We start from the raw sequence: 10,528 nt of genomic DNA, 5'->3' as shown, positions 1-10,528 counted from the left end.
AAATGTAGTTCCCTTAGAGAGCCTGATTATTTGGGGGAGGGGGGAGGGGGAGGATTGTGCGACATTTATTGAAAAGTGAGTATAGTATGATTTATTTGGAATTTGAACAGGAAATTGTTTTAATTTTTGTTCTTTTGGCTGCTTGAAATATGCAGAAGAAACATTGTCTATGGGGGCGCCTCCTTTTAGGGTACATCTCAGAACTGAGTTTGAGGTTGAGAAGTTGTTTTTTTTTTTTTTTAAATATTTTATTTATTTCTAGGAGAGAGAGAGAGACAGCGTGAGCAGGGGAGGGTCAGAGAGAGAGGGAGTCACAGACTGAAACAGGCTCCAGGCTCTGAGCTGGCAGTCAGCACAGAGCCCGACGCGGGGCTCGAACCCACGAACCGCGAGATCATGACCTAAGCGAAAGTCGGACGCTTAACCGACTAAGCCACCCAGGCGCCCCAAGGTTGAGAAGTTTTTTACATTAATCAAGTGTTAAAATATAGACATACATATTAGGTGAGTAGGAGTCTTACTGCTAAGGGATAGAGGCCGGGTTGTAAAAGGTTCCCACGTGGAGAGGGAAAGGTCTAAATGGGAGTTTCCAAAGGAAGGAGGAGTCTATGGGCCTCAGTGAATGAAGAACGGAATTCGCAGAACGGTTACAAGATGAAGCTGGTCCGGCTTCCCGGATCCGGGAGAGCTGGGTCTCAACCTGGGGCGGCGAGGCGCCGGCGGTGGGCCGGGTCTAGCGGGCGGCGGGCTAATAGCTCGCGCACGTAGCCCTATCGCGGGCCGGGGACCCACGTGGCAGGCCCTGGGGAGAGCAGGGTGGGGCGAGGGTGGGGCGGGGCCCAGGGACGGGGGTGGGCCCTGCCGCTGACGCGCAGACTATATAGCGGGGCATGCGCGTCGTGGCGGGGACGGACGCAGGCAGGGGGGCGAGGGCACGCGGGCTACCAGCGCGGACGCGCAGACCGAGCTGCCGCTGCCGCTGCTGCTGCGGGCCGCCGGAGGGCCAGGCTTGTGAGGTTCCGTGGGGCCCAGGTGGCGTCCGCCCGAGCTTCAGGTGAGGGCGGAGGGCGTGCGTATCGGCTGGACCGCGCAGTGCTCAATAGTGGGGCATCGCGCGGAGAAGCGGTGCGCCTCCTGCGCTTGGGGTCACCGGGTGGGGGTGGGGGGTGGGGGGTGGGAATGGGGGCCTGGCAGCGCCGAGGACCCGGAGCCGGTCTCCGGATTCTGAAGCCTCGGGTTAGAGCAGGGAGGCGCCCGGGAGGACCAGCACATGGGCCTGGACGCTGGATGAAGGCGACACCTGGCCGCGGTTCCACGATAGGGGTTACTTTGTGGTGAGGGGAGGGGGTTCGCAGCTGCACTCCTTTCGACTGGAGATCGCGGGATGTGGGAGCTAGAGAAGGGTGTTCAGCACGTAGACAGCCGCACTAAAAGGCCGAGAGGCTTCCTGGAGCCCGCAGATAAGACAGAAAAAGCAGAGGGAGTAGATGGGCAAATCTGGTGGGCAGCTCTTGGGGCAGCTCCGATGGGACACTGGTCTCCGGACTTTGCTTTCTGGGAACTGTATTCCTACCTAGGCCAGATCACCTACCAGCTGGAGAAAAAATGCCTCCGATCTTCCGGCCGACTAGTAGCAGGAGCCGGAGAATGGTACTGGAGCGGTATACTAAACCCTGACCTGGCTTACGCCGCGGGCACGGTTTTTTAGCTATTTTTGGTCCTACCGACCAAGTTGGGAGATACGGCTCAGGCTGCCCTCTCTTGGTGGGTTAGGGCAATGGGACAAAATCCAAGCAGTTTCAGCTTATGATTCTGAAGTTCAATTAAAGTCAAGAAAATGTTCCCAGCTCGGGGTTGTGTCTTCAATTTTGAGGATCTAGTGTCTGCCAGGGCCTGGGTGTCCAACGGGACCGTGCAGGCATGATTTGATGGGGGCAGAGTGCTCACTGGGGCATAAGGAACGGTAGGAGCAGATTTGCACCTGACTTTCCTTCCTGGACCCACCCTGGCTCTGGATTTGTCTTTAGAGTCTCTCTTCCCCAGGAACCCCAGGCCACGTGGGCAGGCTGCTGGGAAGTGGTGTGGTAGTATGTACTGGGGGCTGGCCTAGCTACCCTGGTCTCTGTCCTAGCTCTGCTTCGAACTTGCCCTGTGACCTTGGGAAGGCGTCAGTGCTAAGGTCAGAATAGATCTTTTACCCAAAACATCTATGATTAATCCTTAACTCTTAAACAAGAGCCAGAAAAACTGAGAGGAACTTGATGAAGCAAGACGGTGTCCAGAATTGTGACTTTTATAGGCTGGACTTATTAAAAGCTACATATTCCATTTCTTGTTGGAGGCCCAGAGCTGAATTTTCATATATTGTGTGGTAACCAGGAGATAGACTAGTGGTGCTCCTTCTGCCGTTGGTTTGCAAGTATGACTAAAGGGCACCAACCGGAACTATTGGCCTTGTCATTTAGGCAAGAGGAGTAAGAACTGCAGGTTCTATGACTCGCAGACTTCATCCTCACCCCTGTGGCTCGTCAGTACACAGGGCCTGGTCTATGTTCAGCTCTTGCAGGGGCCACTGCCAGGTGCAAAGAGGGGAGGAGGCCTGGCTCCTGTAGACTGTCGATGGGGAAAGAGAACATCCAGACAGGAAGAATAAGGTAGCAACGCAAGAGAGGCCACACTGTTGCATTCAGTTAAGTTCAGAGGAGACAGGGCTCTACTAGAGATGGTGTGAGGTGGAGGGAAAATTCTAGACTTTTGAGCCAGATGAATCTGCTCAAATCCTGGCTCCGCGCTCTCCAGCAGGAGGTTTCCTAACCTCTGTGGGCCTGTTCTCCCTGCCGTGAAGCATGTGGTGATTGTGCCTGGGACACGGTAGAGGTTTGTCATCACCTGTGTGGGATGGGGTGGATTATTTAGGGGTCCCCAAAGCTTTTAAGTAGGTTGGGTTGTAGGAGTGGTATGAGCTCAGACTTAGTGTTGATTCATCTCCTCCTTAGGAACATGGATGCAATTTCCCTGCCTTTCTGGGTAGGCCACTTTTCTGTTCCCTGCTGGAGATTGTCCCATAGAATCATTGGGCAAAAGGAAAAGAGATTTTTTTCCCACTTTTAGTTTTGGGGCTACTCTGATTTCTTCAGGTAATAGAAGTACTCCTTTTCTGTGCTGATAATAGGCTGGAAGAACATTAAGTTGGGGGGGGCACTGGATATATATCAGTCACTGGGGTGGTTTTCTTTTCAAACTCTTCTCAGTCTTCCTTTCTCCCTACCTGCTCAAACCCACTTTATTCCAGAGGAACCTGAATCTGTGTACAATATTCACAGGATCTTGGGATCTAAATGGTCGTGCTGTGAATAGACTGTATACATCTGGGAATTGGGACCTCCTTTTCCCTACTGGGCTAAAATAATTCAACCTATTTGTGCTGGATGCCTGAAGAAAGTAGTGCTTAGGCATTTTGCAGAACTACAGGCGATAGGATGTTGAACTGCAGGGACTTTGGGAATCTTCCAGTCTCGTCTCTTTGTTTTACAACTAAAGAAACTAGGTCTAGAGAGGTTAATTGGTATTCCCGAGTCACATTGCTTGACCAAGAAGCTTGATGGAGAAGACCAAAGAAAGGTTCCGTTTTATTCCTAAGTGTAATGATAAAATTGCTGGTGATTCTTGTCTTTTCTTTAAAAACGTGAAGAGGAAGGAGCCAGTTATCCCCTGTGCTTGTTTAGGGGGAAGGAAGGTCCTTTGCTTGTGTGGATAGAAGTTTCTTTTGGAGGAGACTTCTGCTTCTCTTTCCAGAATGCCTTGAGACATGTGAGGATGGGGTGCGGAAGGAAGGGTCATGCTGCAGGGGCCCCCAGCCAGGACTCACTAGATGTCTACAGTGGGACTTTTCTGACCTCGAGGCTGGCAGATTGGCGGCACGCCAGCAGATAAGGAGTTCAGAGTCTGCTGCCAGCCAGAGGCCTTGTGCACTCGGGGGGAATCAGCCAGGCAGCCTCACCGTGATGTCTCTGAGACGTACCCTTACTGTGGCCACCAAGGCTCCCAGAGACACCTCCCTGTGGGTTCTCTGGGACCCCCCGCAAAAGGCAGGAGGAGAGTGGCCACAGAATCAGCCTGGAGAGAGCATGGCACGCCCAGCTGTGGGAAACCACATTCCCTGCCTCGGAAAGTCCAGATCTGACTGTTCTCAGACCTCCTAACCACCTTCCTCCAGCATCAGGCCCAGCAGAGTGCTGGAGTTTGATGGAACAAGAAGGTGACAGTCTTGAATTTGTTACCGTTGGGTCCCTACGGACTCTTAGTCAAGACATTCAGTGTTAGTAGTTAAAAGTCAGCTTAAAATAGGGAGTTTTAAAACAAACCATGTTTTAAACAATTCATATTACTTTAAAAACATATTCATGTATTTTTCTTTATTCACCAAAACTGATTTAGGGCTGAGAGGCCATTTCTTTGGGTTTGTAAGTACTCTAATGAAACTTGCAAATTGTATATAAAAATCACACCTATACATATAACCTGCAATCTCACATTTCCTTTTTTATTAAATTTCTTTCACTAGGCTATATGTTCACATAGTTCAAAAATCAAAAGGCTAAACACCAGCAATGTGGGCACACACTCACACACACACACCCAGGGATAGTCAGTGAAACATTGTATCCCTGCCCCTCTTTTTTACAAATGTTCAAGTTAGCACTTTAGACCTGTTGTTGAGCACCTCGCTTGTTTTGCCTAGCAGCTGTATTGGATCTTACCATATGGTTACATTGAACACTTGGGTCATTCTTTTATTACACCTGCACAATATAAGGGAAATGGAAGTGCAGTAATTTATTTTTTTAAATATTTATTTATTTTTGAGAGAAAGAGCATGGGCAGGGAGAGGCAGAGAAGGGGAGGGGAGAGACACAGAATCCTAAGCAGGTTTTGGGCTTTGAGCTGTCAGCACAGAGCCCGATGTGGGGCTCGAACTCACAGACCACAAGATCATGACCTGGGCCAAAGTCAGACGCTTAAACGACTGAGCCATGCAGGTGCCCCAGTAATTTTTTTTTTTTTTAAATGTTTTATTTATTTATTTCTAGGAGAGAGAGACAGCATGAGCAGGGGAGGGTCAGAGAGAGAGGGAGTCACAGACTCTGAAACAGGCTCCAGGCTCTGAGCTGGCAGTCAGCACAGAGCCCGACGCGGGGCTCGAACCCACGAACCGCGAGATCATGACCTGAGCGAAAGTCGGACGCTCAACCGACTAAGCCACCCGGGCGCCCCGCCCCAGTAATTTTTTAACCAAGGTACGTGGGTCACCTCTATCTGTCCCCAGCCCTGAACTTGGGTTGTTTCCAAGTTCAGTTGTTTCCCTTATTTTGTCTGTTTTGTTATTATGTCCAAGGCTGCCATGAGTAACTTTGTTCAAATGACATTTCCTATGTGTGTAATTATGACTCTAGAAGAAATTCTCAGAAGCAGGATTGCTGGGTAAAAGGATATCTCAGGCTTTTTGATCTAGGGCTCTTTAATATTGTCTATTGTGGATGTGTCAAGTCTATTGATATTTACTGTTTTAAAAATTAAAACAAACTAAAGTTAATTCATTTAATAATAAATATAAGATCATTACATGTTAACATAAAAAGCATATTTTAATGGAAATACCTATTTTCCAAAATTAAAAAAGGAGAAAACAGAATGGCCTTGTTTTTACATTTCTTTGCAGATCTGCAGGATTTCAAAATAGTGATTTATTAGATAAAGAGATAGCAGAGATGATAATAGGTATAATGTAAGCTTGCTGGTAAATATTCAGTTGAAGTCCTAAGAACAAACTGAGTTAATCTCTGAAAACACACATATTTATACCCTAAACTTCTACCTTGGAAATGTCTACAAAACTCAAGACCACTATATTCACCACACTTCATGTAGCCTCTGAAACATGAGCGTGAAAAGGCTTTTAACATTTTAATATTATTAGAATAAAAATAGTTTTTACCTGACAGCCCTCCTGGAACTGTCTCAGTGACCTCAGGTTGTACTCTAAGACCAGAATTTCAGAATTGCTGTTCTAGATCACTTAATTTTCATAGAAATCAAACCTTTTCCTTTCTGCACTTACATTTCAGTTGCTGTTTATTTCAGTTATAACCACAAAAACAAACAGAACCACCGTGAAGAGGCTTGGGCATAGGCACAACAGACTTGGTAAATGTGACTGTGACTGGTGACCACAGAGGGGCAGTTTGCTGAAGGATTGGTGGGGGGGACAAGCCAGTTACTCTGTCTCTGTTCTGAAGATGCTTTGCAAACCCATGTGGAGATGTGCTGAGGACACGTGGAAGTTTATGTGCGATCTTGTGGGTTAAGTGATCTTGAGTGGAACAAGTGAGCTACTTAAGCAGGCTGGGAGAAGGTGAAATGATTAAGGCAGGAGTGGTCTGGGAAGGCTTCCTGGAGGTGGAATTAAGCCAAGTTTTGAAAGCGGCAGAGAAAGGAGAACAGGAAGAGGAGTCCTGGAGAGGAGGGTTGTGTGCATAATGGCAGAAGGATGTATTATCCTGAGGCAGGGGTGATCATCTTAGGGCAGAGGCTGATACAGGGAAAAGTAGGTAACAGACATGGCTGGGAATTTAGGTCGGATCCAGGGGTTTTGGAGGGCTCTGGGGTCTAAGGTATCCATACTCTCCCAGAACACGTATCTGTTTCTATGTCAAAGACTTACTGCTCGGTTTCAGCAGTCCGCCCTCTCTCTTGGGATTCAGCCTGCTCTTCCCTAGAGCAACTCTGTGGCCTCCCGTCTACATCCTTCGCCCAGTCCACTGCGACCTCCTGCCTCCTCCTGGTGCTCCAGAGGCAGGGAACATCTTTTTATCCCATCTTAACACAGCCCTCTCTACCTTAAAAGCCTTGACCATAGCACCCCCCAAGCAACTGTTGAGTATCTTTGAAAATTTTACTTTTGGGGCACCTGGGTGGCTCAGTGGGTTGACTTCGACTTCGACTCAGATCATGATCTCATGGCTCTTGTTTTGAGTTTGGGCCCTGCATCCAGCTCGCTGCTCTCAGTGCCTGCTTCAGATCCTCTGCCCTCCTCCCTCTCCGCCCCTCCCCTGCTTGCACTCTCTTTGTCAAAAACAAACATTTAAAAACATTTTTAATTTTTTTTTCTGATTACCAGAAGTAATGCATGCTCGGGGTGCCTGGGTGGCTCAGTCGGTCGAACGTCTGACTTTGGCTCAGGTCATGATCTGATAGTTCATGAGTTCAAGTCCCACATCGGGCTCACAGCTATCAGTGCAGAGCCCGTTTCGGATCCTTTGTCCCCCTCTCTCTCTGCCCCTCCCCTGCTTGTGCTCTCTCATAATAAATAAAACATTTAAAAAAATAAAAAGTAATGCATGCTTACCTCAGGAAGAGTATAAAGTAGTATCGGAGAAAAAGCTTGTAATCCTGCCCTGAGGCAACCTCTGTTAACATAGTTCACATTTCCTTATACTTGTTTTTTCATGATTCACTTGGGTGTCTTATCAACCCCCCCCCCACCTTGGCATCAAAATTTCTCCTTAAGTATTTAGTCTGCATTATGGCTCTATAATAACCTAGGCCACCATTTCCTCTTAAACCTTTTATTTGGAACTAATTTTAGATTTAAAGTGGCAAAAAATGTAACAGTTCCTTCTATCCCTCACCCTGTAGTGCTTTTATCAAGAACAGGAAATCAACATTGGCAAAAAAAATTTTTTTAACATTGGCAAATGTTGTTAACTAACCCGCAGGCCTTATTTAAATTTCACCAGTATTTTCGCTAATGCCATTTTTCTGTTCCAGGATCCCACATTGCATTTAGTTGTTACTTCTCCTTAGTCTCCTCTAGTGTGTAACAGTTCCTGTGTTTTTTCTTAGAATGGGGTTGCATTTGGGGCAAGAATATCACAAAAATGATGTTGCACCCTTTTCAGATCATCCTATCAGGGCATTCATGATGCCAGTAATGTCTTATTACTGGTAATATTTTCCTGGATCAGTTGGTGAAACTGGTGTCTGCTAGACTTCTGCACTGGAAAAATTACTCTTTCTCCCATGGTGACTCCTTCTTATGCCTCAAATCCCTTTTGCCAGGATGAGCCTATCTCCTTCACTCACCTGATTAGTTCTGGTCATATAAGGTAATTACTCTTTTTTCAACTTTTTTAATGTTTACTTTATTATTTTTCTTTGAGAGAGGGAGACACAGAATCTTTTTTATTTTATTTTATTTATTTTTTAATTTATTTCTGAGAGAGAAAGAGACAATGCGAGCAGGGGAGGGTCAGAGAGAGGGAGACACAGAATCTGAAACAGGCTTCAGACTCTGAGCTGTCAGCACAGAGCCCAACGTGGGGCTCACGAACCACGAACCGTGAGATCATGACCTGAGGCAAAGTTGGACGCTTAACCAACTGAGTCACCCAGGCACCCCTGGGAGACACAGAATCTGAAAGATTCCAGGCTCTGAGCTGTCAGTACAGAGCCCCACGCTGGTGTTAAACTTGAGAATAGCGAGACTGTGACTCAGGCTGAATTTGGACCCTTAACCAACTGAGCTACCTAGACGCCCTGGTAATTTCTCTGTTTTAAGATCAATGAATTTGGTCAGCTGACACCAGCAAAATCCTTTTTGCCAGATTATGTAACATAAAAACGGCAGTGATATCTCCTGTTTGCAGTTTGTGCCCACACAGCACAGCAAGGGTGAGGGTTCCTAGGGGTCATCTCAGAATTCTGTTCACCACACCAAGGTAACTCCAGATAAAAGTGATCAGGCCTTAATTCTAGCACCAAAATATTAGTCTCCCATGGCTGCTCTAGCAAATTATCACAAGTTTGATAATTTGTGGTGGCTTGAAACGACAGAAAATGTACCCTCTCCCAGTTCTAGAGGCCAGAAGTTTGAAATCAAGGTGTCAGCAGTACTGCACTCCCCCCACCCCAGGCGAGGCTCGAAGGGGGCATCTTTCCTTGCCTTTCCCAGCTTCTGTTAGCTCCAGGTGTTCCTTGGCTCACTCCAATCTCTGCTCTCATCTTCAGATATCCTTCTCTGTGTCCCTCTGTCCAAATCTCCCTCCTTTATCTTGTAAAGATACCAGTCATTAGATTTAGGGCCCACCCTAAATACAGGATGATTTCATCTCAAGGTCCTTAACTAATTATATCTGCAAAGACCCTTTATTTTCCAAATAAAGTCACATTCTGAGGTTTTAGGTAGATATGGATTGGGGGGATAGTATTCAAGATGGGGGAAATGTCCTTTGTAGACAGTTATTCATAGCTGCAAAAGAAAAGGGAGGTTTCTTTTTAGACCCAAGACAGAAAGCAGGCCTGTTTTGGTTGAGACAAGGGCCTGGCCTCGGCCTTCCTGCTCCTGTCATGTTGACACAGATCTGGGAACCAAGTATAAATTATATAAATGTTTCTTTTAATGTTTATTTAGTTTTGAGAGCAAGACAGAGTGTGAGCAGGGGAGGGGTGGGAGTGGGGGACACAGAATCTGAAGCAGGCTGCAGGCTCTGAGCTGTCAGCACAGAGCCCGAAGTGGGGCTTGAACTCATGGACATCAAGATCATGACTGGAGCCACAGTCAGCCAAGCTCAACCAACTGAGCCACCCAGGCACCCCGCCAAGTATCATTTATGAAGCTGCCCTAAGAGGCTCTTCATTTTTGGGATCCAGACACTTTGCAATCCCAACAATTTGCCTGTGCAAGGAGCTGTCACTGAGTGCTAGTTTCCCTGTAGGATAGACAGGGCAGAGATTGTGGGACCCATTTGGCAGAGGAGGGGGACCTGACTTCAAAGAGTTGAGATAAATCAGAATGTTAAAACTAGTCTGTGCCTAGTCTGGCAGTCCTGAAATGATCTCTCAGAACTAGATGTACAGGTACCTAGATCTCGCCCAAGAAGCTCTGATCCCAGAGAACTGAGGTTAAAGCCCTGCTCACTGGGGCGGCCAGGTTAGGGAACCATGCATAGATGTAGTTCAGCCCAGGGCAGAGGAGGATTGCAATCCATCTCCACACTTTTCAGTGAAGATCCTTAAAAAGGGGAGGGAAAAGCCTTTCCACCTGGTCTTCATTAATCCTTTCCCATTTCCTAACTGGACTCCTACAATTAGCTTTCTTGTTAAAGTAACACATGTTCATTGTAGAAAATGCAGATGAATAAAAAGGTAACAGAAGTTACCATTAAACCCACCATCAAGAGATAACAATTGTGCATTTTAGTCTTTTTCTGTGAGTATACATTTTAAGGAAATGTCTGTGCCTGTAGTTTTATAGGCTCTTTTTATTTTTTTCCACTTAACATATCATGAACATCTTTCCATGTTAATCTTTCCCCAAATCACTAATATTTATTGAATTGTGTATTGGACAATATATTTGTATTTTTATTCAGTGTTTAATTTACCTATCTTCCTTCCTTCCTTTCTTTCCTTCCTCCCTCCCTCCCTTCCTTCCATTTATTTTAAGAGAGAGAATGAGAGAGAGCATGAG

The 10,528-nt window shown here is 46.7% G+C and overlaps 1 protein-coding gene across 2 annotated transcripts in view; it reads left to right on the top strand.

Annotated features, from left to right (window-relative positions):
* Positions 1-912: 912 nt before the first annotated feature.
* Positions 913-10,528, top strand: part of SLC39A14 (solute carrier family 39 member 14) — a 47,426-nt gene continuing 37,810 nt past the window's right edge. For both annotated transcript variants that reach the window (XM_039243758.1, XM_039243760.1), the window contains exon 1: positions 913-1,054. The gene's annotated coding sequence lies outside the window, so the exon portion shown is untranslated. The remainder of the gene's footprint in view (positions 1,055-10,528) is intronic.

Source organism: Hyaena hyaena, unplaced genomic scaffold (genome assembly GCF_003009895.1).
Source record: "Hyaena hyaena isolate Hyena2069 unplaced genomic scaffold, ASM300989v1 scaffold_230, whole genome shotgun sequence".
In the NCBI taxonomy this organism is placed as follows: Eukaryota; Metazoa; Chordata; class Mammalia; order Carnivora; family Hyaenidae; genus Hyaena; species Hyaena hyaena.
The sequence above is the reverse complement of the archived record's forward strand: the minus strand, read 5'-3'. Positions and strand labels throughout refer to the sequence as shown.